We start from the raw sequence: 23,509 nt of genomic DNA on the forward strand, positions 1-23,509 counted from the left end.
TCATAATTGATTTTGACCATCTTTTCAAAACTGTAAAATTGACGCTTCTGAACTCACGGAGGGCACGGACTTCATCTACGACAGTAATTTTAAAACCGATTATGTCAATTGTGACATCACTGATGATGTCAAAATTGTTTTTGACCATCTTTTCAAAACTGTAAATTTGACGATTCTGAACTCACGGATGGCACAGACATCATCTACGACAGTAATTTTAAAACCGATTATGTCAATTGTGACATCACTGATGATGTCATAATTGATTTTGACCATCTTTTCAAATTGGTAAATTTGACGATTCTGAACTCACGGATGGCACGGACATCATCTACGACAGTAATTTTAAAACTGATTATGGCAATTGTGACATCACTGATGATGTCATAATTGATTTCGACCATCTTTTCAAAACTGTAAAATTGATGCTTCTGAACTCACGAATGGCACGGACATCATCTATGACAGTAATTTTAAAACCGATAATGTCAATTGTGACATCACTGATGATGTCATAATTGATTTTAACCATCTTTTCAAAACTGTAAAATTGACGCTTCTGAACTCACGGATGGCACGGACATCATCTACGACAGTAATTTTAAAACCGATAATGTCAATTGTGACATCACTGATGATGTCATAATTGATTTTAACCATCTTTTCAAAACTGTAAATTTGACGATTCTGAACTCACGGATGGCACGGACATCATCTACGACAGTAATTTTAAAACCGATTATGTCAATTGTGACATCACTGATGATGTCATAATTGATTTTGACCATCTTTTCAAAACTGTAAAATTGACGCTTCTGAACTCACGGATGGCACAGACATCATCTACGACAGTAATTTTAAAACCGATTATGTCAATTGTGACATCACTGATGATGTCATAATTGATTTTGACCATCTTTTCAAAACTGTGAAATTGATGCTTCTGAACTCACGAATGGCACGGACATCATCTACGACAGTAATTTTAAAACCGATAATGTCAATTGTGACATCACTGATGATGTCATAATTAATTTTAACCATCTTTTCAAAACTGTAAATTTGACTATTCTGAACTCGTGGATGGCACGGACATCATCTACGACAGTAATTTTAAAACCGATTATGTCAATTGTGACATCACTGATGATGTCATAATTGATTTTGACCATCTTTTCAAAACTGTAAAATTGACGCTTCTGAACTCACTGATGGCACGGACTTCATCTACGACAGTAATTTTCAAACCGATTATGTCAATTGTGACATCACTGATGATGTCATAATTGATTTCGACATCTTTTCAAAACTGTGAAATTGATGCTTCTGAATTTACGAATGGCACAGACATCATCTACGACAGTCATTTTAAAACCGATAATGTCAATTGTGACATCACTGATGATGTCATAATTGATTTTAACCATCTTTTCAAAACTGTAAAATTGACGCTTCTGAACTCACGGATGGCACGGACATCATCTACGACAGTAATTTTAAAACCGATAATGTCAATTGTGACATCACTGATGATGTCATAATTGATTTTAACCATCTTTTCAAAACTGTAAATTTGACGATTCTGAACTCACGGATGACACGGACATCATCTACGACAGTAATTTTAAAACCGATTATGTCAATTGTGACATCACTGATGATGTCATAATTGATTTTGACCAACTTTTCAAAACTGTAAAATTGACGCTTCTGAACTCACGGATGGCACAGACATCATCTACGACAGTAATTTTAAAACCGATTATGTCAATTGTGACATCACTGATGATGTCATAATTGATTTTGACCATCTTTTCAAAACTGTAAAATTGATGCTTCTGAACTCACGAATGGCACGGACATCATCTACGACAGTCATTTTAAAACCGATTATGTCAATTGTGACATCACTGATGATGTCATAATTGATTTTGACCATCTTTTCAAAACTGTAAAATTGACGCTTCTGAACTCACGGATGGCACGGACATCATCTATGACAGTAATTTTAAAACCGATAATGTCAATTGGGACATCACTGATGATGTCATAATTAATTTTAACCATCTTTTCAAAACTGTAAATTTGACTATTCTGAACTCACGGATGGCACGGACATCATCTACGACAGTAATTTTAAAACCGATTATGTCAATTGTGACATCACTGATGATGTCATAATTGATTTTGACCATCTTTTCAAAACTGTAAAATTGACGCTTCTGAACTCACTGATGGCACGGACTTCATCTACGACAGTAATTTTAAAACCGATTATGTCAATTGTGACATCACTGATGATGTCATAATTGATTTTGACCATCTTTTCAAAACTGTAAAATTGATGCTTCTGAACTCACGAATGGCACGGACATCATCTACGACAGTCATTTTAAAACCGATTATGTCAATTGTGACATCACTGATGATGTCATAATTGATTTTGACCATCTTTTCAAAACTGTAAAATTGACGCTTCTGAACTCACGGATGGCACGGACATCATCTATGACAGTAATTTTAAAACCGATAATGTCAATTGTGACATCACTGATGATGTCATAATTAATTTTAACCATCTTTTCAAAACTGTAAATTTGACTATTCTGAACTCACGGATGGCACGGACATCATCTACGACAGTAATTTTAAAACCGATTATGTCAATTATGACATCACTGATGATGTCATAATTGATTTTGACCATCTATTCAAAACTGTAAATTTGACGATTCTGAACTCACGGATGGCACGGACATCATCTACGACAGTCATTTTAAAACCGATTATGTCAATTGTGACATCACTGATGATGTCATAATTGATTTTGACCATCTTTTCAAAACTGTAAAATTGACGCTTCTGAACTGACGGATGGCACAGACATCATCTACGACAGTAATTTTAAAACCGATTATGTCAATTGTGACATCACTGATGATGTCATAATTGATTTTAAGCATCTTTTCAAAACTGTAAATTTGACGATTCTGAACTCACGGATGGCACAGACATCATCTACGAAAGTCATTTTAAAACCGATTATGTCAATTGTGACATCACTGATGATGTCATAATTGATTTTGACCATCTTTTCAAAACTGTGAAATTGATGCTTCTGAACTCACGAATGGCACGGACATCATCTACGACAGTAATTTTAAAACTGATAATGTCAATTGTGACATCACTGATGATGTCATAATTGATTTTAACCATCTTTTCAAAACTGTAAAATTGACGCTTCTGAACTCACGGATGGCACAGACATCATCTACGACAGTAATTTTAAAACCGATTATGTCAATTGTGACATCACTGATGATGTAATAATTGATTTCGACATCTTTTCAAAACTGTGAAATTGATGCTTCTGAACTCACGAATGGCACAGACATCATCTACGACAGTAATTTTAAAACCGATAATGTCAATTGTGACATCACTGATAATGTCATAATTGATTTTAACCATCTTTTCAAAACTGTAAAATTTACGCTTCTGAACTCACGGATGGCACGGACAGCATCTACGACAGTAATTTTAAAACCGATAATGTCAATTGTGACATCACTGATGATGTCATAATTGATTTTAACCATCTTTTCAAAACTGTAAATTTGACGATTCTGAACTCACGGATGGCACGGACATCATCTACGACAGTAATTTTAAAACCGATTATGTCAATTGTGACATCACTGATGATGTCATAATTGATTTTGACCATCTTTTCAAAACTGTAAAATTGACGCTTCTGAACTCACGGATGGCACAGACATCATCTACGACAGTAATTTTAAAACCGATTATGTCAATTGTGACATCACTGATGATGTCATAATTGATTTTAACCATCTTTTCAAAACTGTAAAATTGACGCTTCTGAACTCACGGATGGCACAGACATCATCTACGACAGTAATTTTAAAACCGATTATGTCAATTGTGACATCACTGATGATGTAATAATTGATTTCGACATCTTTTCAAAACTGTGAAATTGATGCTTCTGAACTCACGAATGGCACAGACATCATCTACGACAGTAATTTTAAAACCGATAATGTCAATTGTGACATCACTGATGATGTCATAATTAATTTTAACCATCTTTTCAAAACTGTAAATTTGACTATTCTGAACTCGTGGATGGCACGGACATCATCTACGACAGTAATTTTAAAACCGATTATGTCAATTGTGACATCACTGATGATGTCATAATTGATTTTGACCATCTTTTCAAAACTGTAAAATTGACGCTTCTGAACTCACTGATGGCACGGACTTCATCTACGACAGTAATTTTCAAACCGATTATGTCAATTGTGACATCACTGATGATGTCATAATTGATTTCGACATCTTTTCAAAACTGTGAAATTGATGCTTCTGAATTTACGAATGGCACAGACATCATCTACGACAGTCATTTTAAAACCGATAATGTCAATTGTGACATCACTGATGATGTCATAATTGATTTTAACCATCTTTTCAAAACTGTAAAATTGACGCTTCTGAACTCACGGATGGCACGGACATCATCTACGACAGTAATTTTAAAACCGATAATGTCAATTGTGACATCACTGATGATGTCATAATTGATTTTAACCATCTTTTCAAAACTGTAAATTTGACGATTCTGAACTCACGGATGACACGGACATCATCTACGACAGTAATTTTAAAACCGATTATGTCAATTGTGACATCACTGATGATGTCATAATTGATTTTGACCAACTTTTCAAAACTGTAAAATTGACGCTTCTGAACTCACGGATGGCACAGACATCATCTACGACAGTAATTTTAAAACCGATTATGTCAATTGTGACATCACTGATGATGTCATAATTGATTTTGACCATCTTTTCAAAACTGTAAAATTGATGCTTCTGAACTCACGAATGGCACGGACATCATCTACGACAGTCATTTTAAAACCGATTATGTCAATTGTGACATCACTGATGATGTCATAATTGATTTTGACCATCTTTTCAAAACTGTAAAATTGACGCTTCTGAACTCACGGATGGCACGGACATCATCTATGACAGTAATTTTAAAACCGATAATGTCAATTGGGACATCACTGATGATGTCATAATTAATTTTAACCATCTTTTCAAAACTGTAAATTTGACTATTCTGAACTCACGGATGGCACGGACATCATCTACGACAGTAATTTTAAAACCGATTATGTCAATTGTGACATCACTGATGATGTCATAATTGATTTTGACCATCTTTTCAAAACTGTAAAATTGACGCTTCTGAACTCACTGATGGCACGGACTTCATCTACGACAGTAATTTTAAAACCGATTATGTCAATTGTGACATCACTGATGATGTCATAATTGATTTTGACCATCTTTTCAAAACTGTAAAATTGATGCTTCTGAACTCACGAATGGCACGGACATCATCTACGACAGTCATTTTAAAACCGATTATGTCAATTGTGACATCACTGATGATGTCATAATTGATTTTGACCATCTTTTCAAAACTGTAAAATTGACGCTTCTGAACTCACGGATGGCACGGACATCATCTATGACAGTAATTTTAAAACCGATAATGTCAATTGTGACATCACTGATGATGTCATAATTAATTTTAACCATCTTTTCAAAACTGTAAATTTGACTATTCTGAACTCACGGATGGCACGGACATCATCTACGACAGTAATTTTAAAACCGATTATGTCAATTATGACATCACTGATGATGTCATAATTGATTTTGACCATCTATTCAAAACTGTAAATTTGACGATTCTGAACTCACGGATGGCACGGACATCATCTACGACAGTCATTTTAAAACCGATTATGTCAATTGTGACATCACTGATGATGTCATAATTGATTTTGACCATCTTTTCAAAACTGTAAAATTGACGCTTCTGAACTGACGGATGGCACAGACATCATCTACGACAGTAATTTTAAAACCGATTATGTCAATTGTGACATCACTGATGATGTCATAATTGATTTTAAGCATCTTTTCAAAACTGTAAATTTGACGATTCTGAACTCACGGATGGCACAGACATCATCTACGACAGTCATTTTAAAACCGATTATGTCAATTGTGACATCACTGATGATGTCATAATTGATTTTGACCATCTTTTCAAAACTGTGAAATTGATGCTTCTGAACTCACGAATGGCACGGACATCATCTACGACAGTAATTTTAAAACTGATAATGTCAATTGTGACATCACTGATGATGTCATAATTGATTTTAACCATCTTTTCAAAACTGTAAAATTGACGCTTCTGAACTCACGGATGGCACAGACATCATCTACGACAGTAATTTTAAAACCGATTATGTCAATTGTGACATCACTGATGATGTAATAATTGATTTCGACATCTTTTCAAAACTGTGAAATTGATGCTTCTGAACTCACGAATGGCACAGACATCATCTACGACAGTAATTTTAAAACCGATAATGTCAATTGTGACATCACTGATAATGTCATAATTGATTTTAACCATCTTTTCAAAACTGTAAAATTTACGCTTCTGAACTCACGGATGGCACGGACAGCATCTACGACAGTAATTTTAAAACCGATAATGTCAATTGTGACATCACTGATGATGTCATAATTGATTTTAACCATCTTTTCAAAACTGTAAATTTGACGATTCTGAACTCACGGATGGCACGGACATCATCTACGACAGTAATTTTAAAACCGATTATGTCAATTGTGACATCACTGATGATGTCATAATTGATTTTGACCATCTTTTCAAAACTGTAAAATTGACGCTTCTGAACTCACGGATGGCACAGACATCATCTACGACAGTAATTTTAAAACCGATTATGTCAATTGTGACATCACTGATGATGTCATAATTGATTTTAACCATCTTTTCAAAACTGTAAAATTGACGCTTCTGAACTCACGGATGGCACAGACATCATCTACGACAGTAATTTTAAAACCGATTATGTCAATTGTGACATCACTGATGATGTAATAATTGATTTCGACATCTTTTCAAAACTGTGAAATTGATGCTTCTGAACTCACGAATGGCACAGACATCATCTACGACAGTAATTTTAAAACCGATAATGTCAATTGTGACATCACTGATGATGTCATAATTGATTTTAACCATCTTTTCAAAACTGTAAAATTTACGCTTCTGAACTCACGGATGGCACGGACAGCATCTACGACAGTAATTTTAAAACCGATAATGTCAATTGTGACATCACTGATGATGTCATAATTGATTTTAACCATCTTTTCAAAACTGTAAATTTGACGATTCTGAACTCACGGATGGCACGGACATCATCTACGACAGTAATTTTAAAACCGATTATGTCAATTGTGACATCACTGATGATGTCATAATTGATTTTGACCATCTTTTCAAAACTGTAAAATTGACGCTTCTGAACTCACGGATGGCACAGACATCATCTACGACAGTAATTTTAAAACCGATTATGTCAATTGTGACATCACTGATGATGTCATAATTGATTTTAAGCATCTTTTCAAAACTGTAAATTTGACGATTCTGAACTCACGGAGGGCACGGACTTCATCTACGACAGTAATTTTAAAACCGATTATGTCAATTGTGACATCACTGATGATGTCAAAATTGATTTTGACCATCTTTTCAAAACTGTAAATTTGACGATTCTGAACTCACGGATGGCACAGACATCATCTACGACAGTAATTTTAAAACCGATTATGTCAATTGTGACATCACTGATGATGTCATAATTGATTTTGACCATCTTTTCAAATTGGTAAATTTGACGATTCTGAACTCACGGATGGCACGGACATCATCTACGACAGTAATTTTAAAACTGATTATGGCAATTGTGACATCACTGATGATGTCATAATTGATTTCGACCATCTTTTCAAAACTGTAAAATTGATGCTTCTGAACTCACGAATGGCACGGACATCATCTATGACAGTAATTTTAAAACCGATAATGTCAATTGTGACATCACTGATGATGTCATAATTGATTTTAACCATCTTTTCAAAACTGTAAAATTGACGCTTCTGAACTCACGGATGGCACGGACATCATCTACGACAGTAATTTTAAAACCGATAATGTCAATTGTGACATCACTGATGATGTCATAATTGATTTTAACCATCTTTTCAAAACTGTAAATTTGACGATTCTGAACTCACGGATGGCACGGACATCATCTACGACAGTAATTTTAAAACCGATTATGTCAATTGTGACATCACTGATGATGTCATAATTGATTTTGACCATCTTTTCAAAACTGTAAAATTGACGCTTCTGAACTCACTGATGGCACGGACTTCATCTACGACAGTAATTTTAAAACCGATTATGTCAATTGTGACATCACTGATGATGTCATAATTGATTTCGACATCTTTTCAAAACTGTGAAATTGATGCTTCTGAATTCACGGATGGCACAGACATCATCTTTGACAGTAATTTTAAAACCGATTATGTCAATTGTGACATCACTGATGATGTCATAATTGATTTTGACCATCTTTTCAAAACTGTAAAATTGACGCTTCTTAACTCACGGATGGCACGGACATCATCTACGACAGTAATTTTAAAACCGATAATGTCAATTGTGACATCACTGATGATGTCATAATTAATTTTAACCATCTTTTCAAAACTGTAAATTTGACTATTCTGAACTCGTGGATGGCACGGACATCATCTACGACAGTAATTTTAAAACCGATTATGTCAATTGTGACATCACTGATGATGTCATAATTGATTTTGACCATCTTTTCAAAACTGTAAAATTGACGCTTCTGAACTCACTGATGGCACGGACTTCATCTACGACAGTAATTTTCAAACCGATTATGTCAATTGTGACATCACTGATGATGTCATAATTGATTTCGACATCTTTTCAAAACTGTGAAATTGATGCTTCTGAATTTACGAATGGCACAGACATCATCTACGACAGTCATTTTAAAACCGATAATGTCAATTGTGACATCACTGATGATGTCATAATTGATTTTAACCATCTTTTCAAAACTGTAAAATTGACGCTTCTGAACTCACGGATGGCACGGACATCATCTACGACAGTAATTTTAAAACCGATAATGTCAATTGTGACATCACTGATGATGTCATAATTGATTTTAACCATCTTTTCAAAACTGTAAATTTGACGATTCTGAACTCACGGATGACACGGACATCATCTACGACAGTAATTTTAAAACCGATTATGTCAATTGTGACATCACTGATGATGTCATAATTGATTTTGACCAACTTTTCAAAACTGTAAAATTGACGCTTCTGAACTCACGGATGGCACAGACATCATCTACGACAGTAATTTTAAAACCGATTATGTCAATTGTGACATCACTGATGATGTCATAATTGATTTTGACCATCTTTTCAAAACTGTAAAATTGATGCTTCTGAACTCACGAATGGCACGGACATCATCTACGACAGTCATTTTAAAACCGATTATGTCAATTGTGACATCACTGATGATGTCATAATTGATTTTGACCATCTTTTCAAAACTGTAAAATTGACGCTTCTGAACTCACGGATGGCACGGACATCATCTATGACAGTAATTTTAAAACCGATAATGTCAATTGTGACATCACTGATGATGTCATAATTAATTTTAACCATCTTTTCAAAACTGTAAATTTGACTATTCTGAACTCACGGATGGCACGGACATCATCTACGACAGTAATTTTAAAACCGATTATGTCAATTGTGACATCACTGATGATGTCATAATTGATTTTGACCATCTTTTCAAAACTGTAAAATTGACGCTTCTGAACTCACTGATGGCACGGACTTCATCTACGACAGTAATTTTAAAACCGATTATGTCAATTGTGACATCACTGATGATGTCATAATTGATTTTGACCATCTTTTCAAAACTGTAAAATTGATGCTTCTGAACTCACGAATGGCACGGACATCATCTACGACAGTCATTTTAAAACCGATTATGTCAATTGTGACATCACTGATGATGTCATAATTGATTTTGACCATCTTTTCAAAACTGTAAAATTGACGCTTCTGAACTCACGGATGGCACGGACATCATCTATGACAGTAATTTTAAAACCGATAATGTCAATTGTGACATCACTGATGATGTCATAATTAATTTTAACCATCTTTTCAAAACTGTAAATTTGACTATTCTGAACTCACGGATGGCACGGACATCATCTACGACAGTAATTTTAAAACCGATTATGTCAATTATGACATCACTGATGATGTCATAATTGATTTTGACCATCTATTCAAAACTGTAAATTTGACGATTCTGAACTCACGGATGGCACGGACATCATCTACGACAGTAATTTTAAAACCGATTATGTCAATTGTGACATCACTGATGATGTCATAATTGATTTTGACCATCTTTTCAAAACTGTAAAATTGACGCTTCTGAACTGACGGATGGCACAGACATCATCTACGACAGTAATTTTAAAACCGATTATGTCAATTGTGACATCACTGATGATGTCATAATTGATTTTAAGCATCTTTTCAAAACTGTAAATTTGACGATTCTGAACTCACGGATGGCACAGACATCATCTACGACAGTCATTTTAAAACCGATTATGTCAATTGTGACATCACTGATGATGTCATAATTGATTTTGACCATCTTTTCAAAACTGTGAAATTGATGCTTCTGAAATCACGAATGGCACGGACATCATCTACGACAGTAATTTTAAAACTGATAATGTCAATTGTGACATCACTGATGATGTCATAATTGATTTTAACCATCTTTTCAAAACTGTAAAATTGACGCTTCTGAACTCACGGATGGCACAGACATCATCTACGACAGTAATTTTAAAATCGATTATGTCAATTGTGACATCACTGATGATGTAATAATTGATTTCGACATCTTTTCAAAACTGTGAAATTGATGCTTCTGAACTCACGAATGGCACAGACATCATCTACGACAGTAATTTTAAAACCGATAATGTCAATTGTGACATCACTGATGATGTCATAATTGATTTTAACCATCTTTTCAAAACTGTAAAATTTACGCTTCTGAACTCACGGATGGCACGGACAGCATCTACGACAGTAATTTTAAAACCGATAATGTCAATTGTGACATCACTGATGATGTCATAATTGATTTTAACCATCTTTTCAAAACTGTAAATTTGACGATTCTGAACTCACGGATGGCACGGACATCATCTACGACAGTAATTTTAAAACCGATTATGTCAATTGTGACATCACTGATGATGTCATAATTGATTTTGACCATCTTTTCAAAACTGTAAAATTGACGCTTCTGAACTCACGGATGGCACAGACATCATCTACGACAGTAATTTTAAAACCGATTATGTCAATTGTGACATCACTGATGATGTCATAATTGATTTTAAGCATCTTTTCAAAACTGTAAATTTGACGATTCTGAACTCACGGATGGCACAGACATCATCTACGACAGTCATTTTAAAACCGATTATGTCAATTGTGACATCACTGATGATGTCATAATTGATTTTGACCATCTTTTCAAAACTGTAAAATTGATGCTTCTGAACTCACGAATGGCACGGACATCATCTACGACAGTAATTTTAAAACCGATAATGTCAATTGTGACATCACTGATGATGTCATAATTGATTTTAACCATCTTTTCAAAACTGTAAATTTGACGATTCTGAACTCACGGATGGCACGGACATCATCTACGACAGTAATTTTAAAACCGATTATGTCAATTGTGACATCACTGATGATGTCATAATTGATTTTGACCATCTTTTCAAAACTGTAAAATTGACGCTTCTGAACTCACTGATGGCACGGACTTCATCTACGACAGTAATTTTAAAACCGATTATGTCAATTGTGACATCACTGATGATGTCATAATTGATTTCGACATCTTTTCAAAACTGTGAAATTGATGCTTCTGAACTCACGAATGGCACAGACATCATCTACGACAGTAATTTTAAAACCGATAATGTCAATTGTGACATCACTGATGATGTCATAATTGATTTTAACCATCTTTTCAAAACTGTAAAATTGACGCTTCTGAACTCACGGATGGCACGGACATCATCTACGACAGTAATTTTAAAACCGATAATGTCAATTGTGACATCACTGATGATGTCATAATTGATTTTAACCATCTTTTCAAAACTGTAAATTTGACGATTCTGAACTCACGGATGGCACGGACATCATCTACGACAGTAATTTTAAAACCGATAATGTCAATTGTGACATCACTGATGATGTCATAATTAATTTTAACCATCTTTTCAAAACTGTAAATTTGACTATTCTGAACTCGTGGATGGCACGGACATCATCTACGACAGTAATTTTAAAACCGATTATGTCAATTGTGACATCACTGATGATGTCATAATTGATTTTGACCATCTTTTCAAAACTGTAAAATTGACGCTTCTGAACTCACTGATGGCACGGACTTCATCTACGACAGTAATTTTCAAACCGATTATGTCAATTGTGACATCACTGATGATGTCATAATTGATTTCGACATCTTTTCAAAACTGTAAAATTGATGCTTCTGAATTTACGAATGGCACAGACATCATCTACGACAGTAATTTTAAAACCGATAATGTCAATTGTGACATCACTGATGATGTCATAATTGATTTTAACCATCTTTTCAAAACTGTAAATTTGACGATTCTGAACTCACGGATGGCACGGACATCATCTACGACAGTAATTTTAAAACCGATTATGTCAATTGTGACATCACTGATGATGTCATAATTGATTTTGACCATCTTTTCAAAACTGTAAAATTGACGCTTCTGAACTCACGGATGGCACAGACATCATCTACGACAGTAATTTTAAAACCGATTATGTCAATTGTGACATCACTGATGATGTCATAATTGATTTTAACCATCTTTTCAAAACTGTAAAATTGACGCTTCTGAACTCACGGATGGCACAGACATCATCTACGACAGTAATTTTAAAACCGATTATGTCAATTGTGACATCACTGATGATGTAATAATTGATTTCGACATCTTTTCAAAACTGTGAAATTGATGCTTCTGAACTCACGAATGGCACAGACATCATCTACGACAGTAATTTTAAAACCGATAATGTCAATTGTGACATCACTGATGATGTCATAATTGATTTTAACCATCTTTTCAAAACTGTAAAATTTACGCTTCTGAACTCACGGATGGCACGGACAGCATCTACGACAGTAATTTTAAAACCGATAATGTCAATTGTGACATCACTGATGATGTCATAATTGATTTTAACCATCTTTTCAAAACTGTAAATTTGACGATTCTGAACTCACGGATGGCACGGACATCATCTACGACAGTAATTTTAAAACCGATTATGTCAATTGTGACATCACTGATGATGTCATAATTGATTTTGACCATCTTTTCAAAACTGTAAAATTGACGCTTCTGAACTCACGGATGGCACAGACATCATCTACGACAGTAATTTTAAAACCGATTATGTCAATTGTGACATCACTGATGATGTCATAATTGATTTTAAGCATCTTTTCAAAACTGTAAATTTGACGATTCTGAACTCACGGAGGGCACGGACTTCATCTACGACAGTAATTTTAAAACCGATTATGTCAATTGTGACATCACTGATGATGTCAAAATTGATTTTGACCATCTTTTCAAAACTGTAAATTTGACGATTCTGAACTCACGGATGGCACAGACATCATCTACGACAGTAATTTTAAAACCGATTATGTCAATTGTGACATCACTGATGATGTCATAATTGATTTTGACCATCTTTTCAAATTGGTAAATTTGACGATTCTGAACTCACGGATGGCACGGACATCATCTACGACAGTAATTTTAAAACTGATTATGGCAATTGTGACATCACTGATGATGTCATAATTGATTTCGACCATCTTTTCAAAACTGTAAAATTGATGCTTCTGAACTCACGAATGGCACGGACATCATCTATGACAGTAATTTTAAAACCGATAATGTCAATTGTGACATCACTGATGATGTCATAATTGATTTTAACCATCTTTTCAAAACTGTAAAATTGACGCTTCTGAACTCACGGATGGCACGGACATCATCTACGACAGTAATTTTAAAACCGATAATGTCAATTGTGACATCACTGATGATGTCATAATTGATTTTAACCATCTTTTCAAAACTGTAAATTTGACGATTCTGAACTCACGGATGGCACGGACATCATCTACGACAGTAATTTTAAAACCGATTATGTCAATTGTGACATCACTGATGATGTCATAATTGATTTTGACCATCTTTTCAAAACTGTAAAATTGACGCTTCTGAACTCACTGATGGCACGGACTTCATCTACGACAGTAATTTTAAAACCGATTATGTCAATTGTGACATCACTGATGATGTCATAATTGATTTCGACATCTTTTCAAACCTGTGAAATTGATGCTTCTGAATTCACGGATGGCACAGACATCATCTTTGACAGTAATTTTAAAACCGATTATGTCAATTGTGACATCACTGATGATGTCAAAATTGATTTTGACCATCTTTTCAAAACTGTAAAATTGACGCTTCTTAACTCACGGATGGCACGGACATCATCTACGACAGTAATTTTAAAACCGATAATGTCAATTGTGACATCACTGATGATGTCATAATTAATTTTAACCATCTTTTCAAAACTGTAAATTTGACTATTCTGAACTCGTGGATGGCACGGACATCATCTACGACAGTAATTTTAAAACCGATTATGTCAATTGTGACATCACTGATGATGTCATAATTGATTTTGACCATCTTTTCAAAACTGTAAAATTGACGCTTCTGAACTCACTGATGGCACGGACTTCATCTACGACAGTAATTTTCAAACCGATTATGTCAATTGTGACATCACTGATGATGTCATAATTGATTTCGACATCTTTTCAAAACTGTGAAATTGATGCTTCTGAATTTACGAATGGCACAGACATCATCTACGACAGTCATTTTAAAACCGATAATGTCAATTGTGACATCACTGATGATGTCATAATTGATTTTAACCATCTTTTCAAAACTGTAAAATTGACGCTTCTGAACTCACGGATGGCACGGACATCATCTACGACAGTAATTTTAAAACCGATAATGTCAATTGTGACATCACTGATGATGTCATAATTGATTTTAACCATCTTTTCAAAACTGTAAATTTGACGATTCTGAACTCACGGATGACACGGACATCATCTACGACAGTAATTTTAAAACCGATTATGTCAATTGTGACATCACTGATGATGTCATAATTGATTTTGACCAACTTTTCAAAACTGTAAAATTGACGCTTCTGAACTCACGGATGGCACAGACATCATCTACGACAGTAATTTTAAAACCGATTATGTCAATTGTGACATCACTGATGATGTCATAATTGATTTTGACCATCTTTTCAAAACTGTAAAATTGATGCTTCTGAACTCACGAATGGCACGGACATCATCTACGACAGTCATTTTAAAACCGATTATGTCAATTGTGACATCACTGATGATGTCATAATTGATTTTGACCATCTTTTCAAAACTGTAAAATTGACGCTTCTGAACTCACGGATGGCACGGACATCATCTATGACAGTAATTTTAAAACCGATAATGTCAATTGTGACATCACTGATGATGTCATAATTAATTTTAACCATCTTTTCAAAACTGTAAATTTGACTATTCTGAACTCACGGATGGCACGGACATCATCTACGACAGTAATTTTAAAACCGATTATGTCAATTGTGACATCACTGATGATGTCATAATTGATTTTGACCATCTTTTCAAAACTGTAAAATTGACGCTTCTGAACTCACTGATGGCACGGACTTCATCTACGACAGTAATTTTAAAACCGATTATGTCAATTGTGACATCACTGATGATGTCATAATTGATTTTGACCATCTTTTCAAAACTGTAAAATTGATGCTTCTGAACTCACGAATGGCACGGACATCATCTACGACAGTCATTTTAAAACCGATTATGTCAATTGTGACATCACTGATGATGTCATAATTGATTTTGACCATCTTTTCAAAACTGTAAAATTGACGCTTCTGAACTCACGGATGGCACGGACATCATCTATGACAGTAATTTTAAAACCGATAATGTCAATTGTGACATCACTGATGATGTCATAATTAATTTTAACCATCTTTTCAAAACTGTAAATTTGACTATTCTGAACTCACGGATGGCACGGACATCATCTACGACAGTAATTTTAAAACCGATTATGTCAATTATGACATCACTGATGATGTCATAATTGATTTTGACCATCTATTCAAAACTGTAAATTTGACGATTCTGAACTCACGGATGGCACGGACATCATCTACGACAGTAATTTTAAAACCGATTATGTCAATTGTGACATCACTGATGATGTCATAATTGATTTTGACCATCTTTTCAAAACTGTAAAATTGACGCTTCTGAACTGACGGATGGCACAGACATCATCTACGACAGTAATTTTAAAACCGATTATGTCAATTGTGACATCACTGATGATGTCATAATTGATTTTAAGCATCTTTTCAAAACTGTAAATTTGACGATTCTGAACTCACGGATGGCACAGACATCATCTACGACAGTCATTTTAAAACCGATTATGTCAATTGTGACATCACTGATGATGTCATAATTGATTTTGACCATCTTTTCAAAACTGTGAAATTGATGCTTCTGAAATCACGAATGGCACGGACATCATCTACGACAGTAATTTTAAAACTGATAATGTCAATTGTGACATCACTGATGATGTCATAATTGATTTTAACCATCTTTTCAAAACTGTAAAATTGACGCTTCTGAACTCACGGATGGCACAGACATCATCTACGACAGTAATTTTAAAATCGATTATGTCAATTGTGACATCACTGATGATGTAATAATTGATTTCGACATCTTTTCAAAACTGTGAAATTGATGCTTCTGAACTCACGAATGGCACAGACATCATCTACGACAGTAATTTTAAAACCGATAATGTCAATTGTGACATCACTGATGATGTCATAATTGATTTTAACCATCTTTTCAAAACTGTAAAATTTACGCTTCTGAACTCACGGATGGCACGGACAGCATCTACGACAGTAATTTTAAAACCGATAATGTCAATTGTGACATCACTGATGATGTCATAATTGATTTTAACCATCTTTTCAAAACTGTAAATTTGACGATTCTGAACTCACGGATGGCACGGACATCATCTACGACAGTAATTTTAAAACCGATTATGTCAATTGTGACATCACTGATGATGTCATAATTGATTTTGACCATCTTTTCAAAACTGTAAAATTGACGCTTCTGAACTCACGGATGGCACAGACATCATCTACGACAGTAATTTTAAAACCGATTATGTCAATTGTGACATCACTGATGATGTCATAATTGATTTTAAGCATCTTTTCAAAACTGTAAATTTGACGATTCTGAACTCACGGATGGCACAGACATCATCTACGACAGTCATTTTAAAACCGATTATGTCAATTGTGACATCACTGATGATGTCATAATTGATTTTGACCATCTTTTCAAAACTGTAAAATTGATGCTTCTGAACTCACGAATGGCACGGACATCATCTACGACAGTAATTTTAAAACCGATAATGTCAATTGTGACATCACTGATGATGTCATAATTGATTTTAACCATCTTTTCAAAACTGTAAATTTGACGATTCTGAACTCACGGATGGCACGGACATCATCTACGACAGTAATTTTAAAACCGATTATGTCAATTGTGACATCACTGATGATGTCATAATTGATTTTGACCATCTTTTCAAAACTGTAAAATTGACGCTTCTGAACTCACTGATGGCACGGACTTCATCTACGACAGTAATTTTAAAACCGATTATGTCAATTGTGACATCACTGATGATGTCATAATTGATTTCGACATCTTTTCAAAACTGTGAAATTGATGCTTCTGAACTCACGAATGGCACAGACATCATCTACGACAGTAATTTTAAAACCGATAATGTCAATTGTGACATCACTGATGATGTCATAATTGATTTTAACCATCTTTTCAAAACTGTAAAATTGACGCTTCTGAACTCACGGATGGCACGGACATCATCTACGACAGTAATTTTAAAACCGATAATGTCAATTGTGACATCACTGATGATGTCATAATTGATTTTAACCATCTTTTCAAAACTGTAAATTTGACGATTCTGAACTCACGGATGGCACGGACATCATCTACGACAGTAATTTTAAAACCGATAATGTCAATTGTGACATCACTGATGATGTCATAATTAATTTTAACCATCTTTTCAAAACTGTAAATTTGACTATTCTGAACTCGTGGATGGCACGGACATCATCTACGACAGTAATTTTAAAACCGATTATGTCAATTGTGACATCACTGATGATGTCATAATTGATTTTGACCATCTTTTCAAAACTGTAAAATTGACGCTTCTGAACTCACTGATGGCACGGACTTCATCTACGACAGTAATTTTCAAACCGATTATGTCAATTGTGACATCACTGATGATGTCATAATTGATTTCGACATCTTTTCAAAACTGTAAAATTGATGCTTCTGAATTTACGAATGGCACAGACATCATCTACGACAGTAATTTTAAAACCGATAATGTCAATTGTGACATCACTGATGATGTCATAATTGATTTTAACCATCTTTTCAAAACTGTAAATTTGACGATTCTGAACTCACGGATGGCACGGACATCATCTACGACAGTAATTTTAAAACCGATTATGTCAATTGTGACATCACTGATGATGTCATAATTGATTTTGACCATCGTTTCAAAACTGTAAAATTGACGCTTCTGAACTCACTGATGGCACGGACTTCATCTACGACAGTAATTTTAAAACCGATTATGTCAATTGTGACATCACTGATGATGTCATAATTGATTTCGACATCTTTTCAAAACTGTGAAATTGATGCTTCTGAACTCACGAATGGCACAGACATCATCTACGACAGTAATTTTAAAACCGATAATGTCAATTGTGACATCACTGATGATGTCATAATTGATTTTAACCATCTTTTCAAAACTGTAAAATTGACGCTTCTGAACTCACGGATGGCACGGACATCATCTACGACAGTAATTTTAAAACCGATAATGTCAATTGTGACATCACTGATGATGTCATAATTGATTTTAACCATCTTTTCAAAACTGTAAATTTGACGATTCTGAACTCACGGATGGCACGGACATCATCTACGACAGTAATTTTAAAACCGATAATGTCAATTGTGACATCACTGATGATGTCATAATTAATTTTAACCATCTTTTCAAAACTGTAAATTTGACTATTCTGAACTCGTGGATGGCACGGACATCATCTACGACAGTAATTTTAAAACCGATTATGTCAATTGTGACATCACTGATGATGTCATAATTGATTTTGACCATCTTTTCAAAACTGTAAAATTGACGCTTCTGAACTCACTGATGGCACGGACTTCATCTACGACAGTAATTTTCAAACCGATTATGTCAATTGTGACATCACTGATGATGTCATAATTGATTTCGACATCTTTTCAAAACTGTAAAATTGATGCTTCTGAATTTACGAATGGCACAGACATCATCTACGACAGTAATTTTAAAACCGATAATGTCAATTGTGACATCACTGATGATGTCATAATTGATTTTAACCATCTTTTCAAAACTGTAAAATTGACGCTTCTGAACTCACGGATGGCACGGACATCATCTACGACAGTAATTTTAAAACCGATAATGTCAATTGTGACATCACTGATGATGTCATAATTGATTTTAACCATCTTTTCAAAACTGTAAATTTGACGATTCTGAACTCACGGATGACACGGACATCATCTACGACAGTAATTTTAAAACCGATTATGTCAATTGTGACATCACTGATGATGTCATAATTGATTTTGACCAACTTTTCAAAACTGTAAAATTGACGCTTCTGAACTCACGGATGGCACAGACATCATCTACGACAGTAATTTTAAAACCGATTATGTCAATTGTGACATCACTGATGATGTCATAATTGATTTTGACCATCTTTTCAAAACTGTAAAATTGATGCTTCTGAACTCACGAATGGCACGGACATCATCTACGACAGTCATTTTAAAACCGATTATGTCAATTGTGACATCACTGATGATGTCATAATTGATTTTGACCATCTTTTCAAAACTGTAAAATTGACGCTTCTGAACTCACGGATGGCACGGACATCATCTATGACAGTAATTTTAAAACCGATAATGTCAATTGTGACATCACTGATGATGTCATAATTAATTTTAACCATCTTTTCAAAACTGTAAATTTGACTATTCTGAACTCACGGATGGCACGGACATCATCTACGACAGTAATTTTAAAACCGATTATGTCAATTGTGACATCACTGATGATGTCATAATTGATTTTGACCATCTTTTCAAAACTGTAAAATTGACGCTTCTGAACTCACTGATGGCACGGACTTCATCTACGACAGTAATTTTAAAACCGATTATGTCAATTGTGACATCACTGATGATGTCATAATTGATTTTGACCATCTTTTCAAAACTGTAAAATTGATGCTTCTGAACTCACGAATGGCACGGACATCATCTACGACAGTCATTTTAAAACCGATTATGTCAATTGTGACATCACTGATGATGTCATAATTGATTTTGACCATCTTTTCAAAACTGTAAAATTGACGCTTCTGAACTCACGGATGGCACGGACATCATCTATGACAGTAATTTTAAAACCGATAATGTCAATTGTGACATCACTGATGATGTCATAATTAATTTTAACCATCTTTTCAAAACTGTAAATTTGACTATTCTGAACTCACGGATGGCACGGACATCATCTACGACAGTAATTTTAAAACCGATTATGTCAATTATGACATCACTGATGATGTCATAATTGATTTTGACCATCTATTCAAAACTGTAAATTTGACGATTCTGAACTCACGGATTTCACGGACATCATCTACGACAGTAATTTTAAAACCGATTATGTCAATTGTGACATCACTGATGATGTCATAATTGATTTTGACCATCTTTTCAAAACTGTAAAATTGACGCTTCTGAACTCACGGATGGCACAGACATCATCTACGACAGTAATTTTAAAACCGATTATGTCAATTGTGACATCACTGATGATGTCATAATTGATTTTAAGCATCTTTTCAAAACTGTAAATTTGACGATTCTGAACTCACGGATGGCACAGACATCATCTACGACAGTCATTTTAAAACCGATTATGTCAATTGTGACATCACTGATGATGTCATAATTGATTTTGACCATCTTTTCAAAACTGTGAAATTGATGCTTCTGAACTCACGAATGGCACGGACATCATCTACGACAGTAATTTTAAAACTGATAATGTCAATTGTGACATCACTGATGATGTCATAATTGATTTTAACCATCTTTTCAAAACTGTAAAATTGACGCTTCTGAACTCACGGATGGCACAGACATCATCTACGACAGTAATTTTAAAACCGATTATGTCAATATTGACATCACTGATGATGTAATAATTGATTTCGACATCTTTTCAAAACTGTGAAATTGATGCTTCTGAACTCACGAATGGCACAGACATCATCTACGACAGTAATTTTAAAACCGATAATGTCAATTGTGACATCACTGATGATGTCATAATTGATTTTAACCATCTTTTCAAAACTGTAAAATTTACGCTTCTGAACTCACGGATGGCACGGACAGCATCTACGACAGTAATTTTAAAACTGATAATGTCAATTGTGACATCACTGATGATGTCATAATTGATTTTAACCATCTTTTCAAAACTGTAAATTTGACGATTCTGAACTCACGGATGGCACGGACATCATCTACGACAGTAATTTTAAAACCGATTATGTCAATTGTGACATCACTGATGATGTCATAATTGATTTTGACCATCTTTTCAAAACTGTAAAATTGACGCTTCTGAACTCACGGATGGCACAGACATCATCTACGACAGTAATTTTAAAACCGATTATGTCAATTGTGACATCACTGATGATGTCATAATTGATTTTAAGCATCTTTTCAAAACTGTAAATTTGACGATTCTGAACTCACGGATGGCACAGACATCATCTACGACAGTCATTTTAAAACCGATTATGTCAATTGTGACATCACTGATGATGTCATAATTGATTTTGACCATCTTTTCAAAACTGTGAAATTGATGCTTCTGAACTCACGAATGGCACGGACATCATCTACGACAGTAATTTTAAAACCGATAATGTCAATTGTGACATCACTGATGATGTCATAATTGATTTTAACCATCTTTTCAAAACTGTAAATTTGACGATTCTGAACTCACGGATGGCACGGACATCATCTACGACAGTAATTTTAAAACCGATTATGTCAATTGTGACATCACTGATGATGTCATAATTGATTTTGACCATCTTTTCAAAACTGTAAAATTGACGCTTCTGAACTCACTGATGGCACGGACTTCATCTACGACAGTAATTTTAAAACCGATTATGTCAATTGTGACATCACTGATGATGTCATAATTGATTTCGACATCTTTTCAAAACTGTGAAATTGATGCTTCTGAACTCACGAATGGCACAGACATCATCTACGACAGTAATTTTAAAACCGATAATGTCAATTGTGACATCACTGATGATGTCATAATTGATTTTAACCATCTTTTCAAAACTGTAAAATTGACGCTTCTGAACTCACGGATGGCACGGACATCATCTACGACAGTAATTTTAAAACCGATAATGTCAATTGTGACATCACTGATGATGTCATAATTGATTTTAACCATCTTTTCAAAACTGTAAATTTGACGATTCTGAACTCACGGATGGCACGGACATCATCTACTACAGTAATTTTAAAACCGATTATGTCAATTGTGACATCACTGATGATGTCATAATTGATTTTAAGCATCTTTTCAAAACTGTAAATTTGACGATTCTGAACTCACGGATGGCACAGACATCATCTACGACAGTCATTTTAAAACCGATTATGTCAATTGTGACATCACTGATGATGTCATAATTGATTTTGACCATCTTTTCAAAACTGTAAAATTGATGCTTCTGAACTCACGAATGGCACGGACATCATCTACGACAGTAATTTTAAAACCGATAATGTC

The sequence above is a fragment of the Crinia signifera genome, chromosome 19 (genome assembly GCF_055691185.1).
Source record: "Crinia signifera chromosome 19, ASM5569118v1, whole genome shotgun sequence".
Lineage (NCBI taxonomy): Eukaryota > Metazoa > Chordata > Amphibia > Anura > Myobatrachidae > Crinia > Crinia signifera.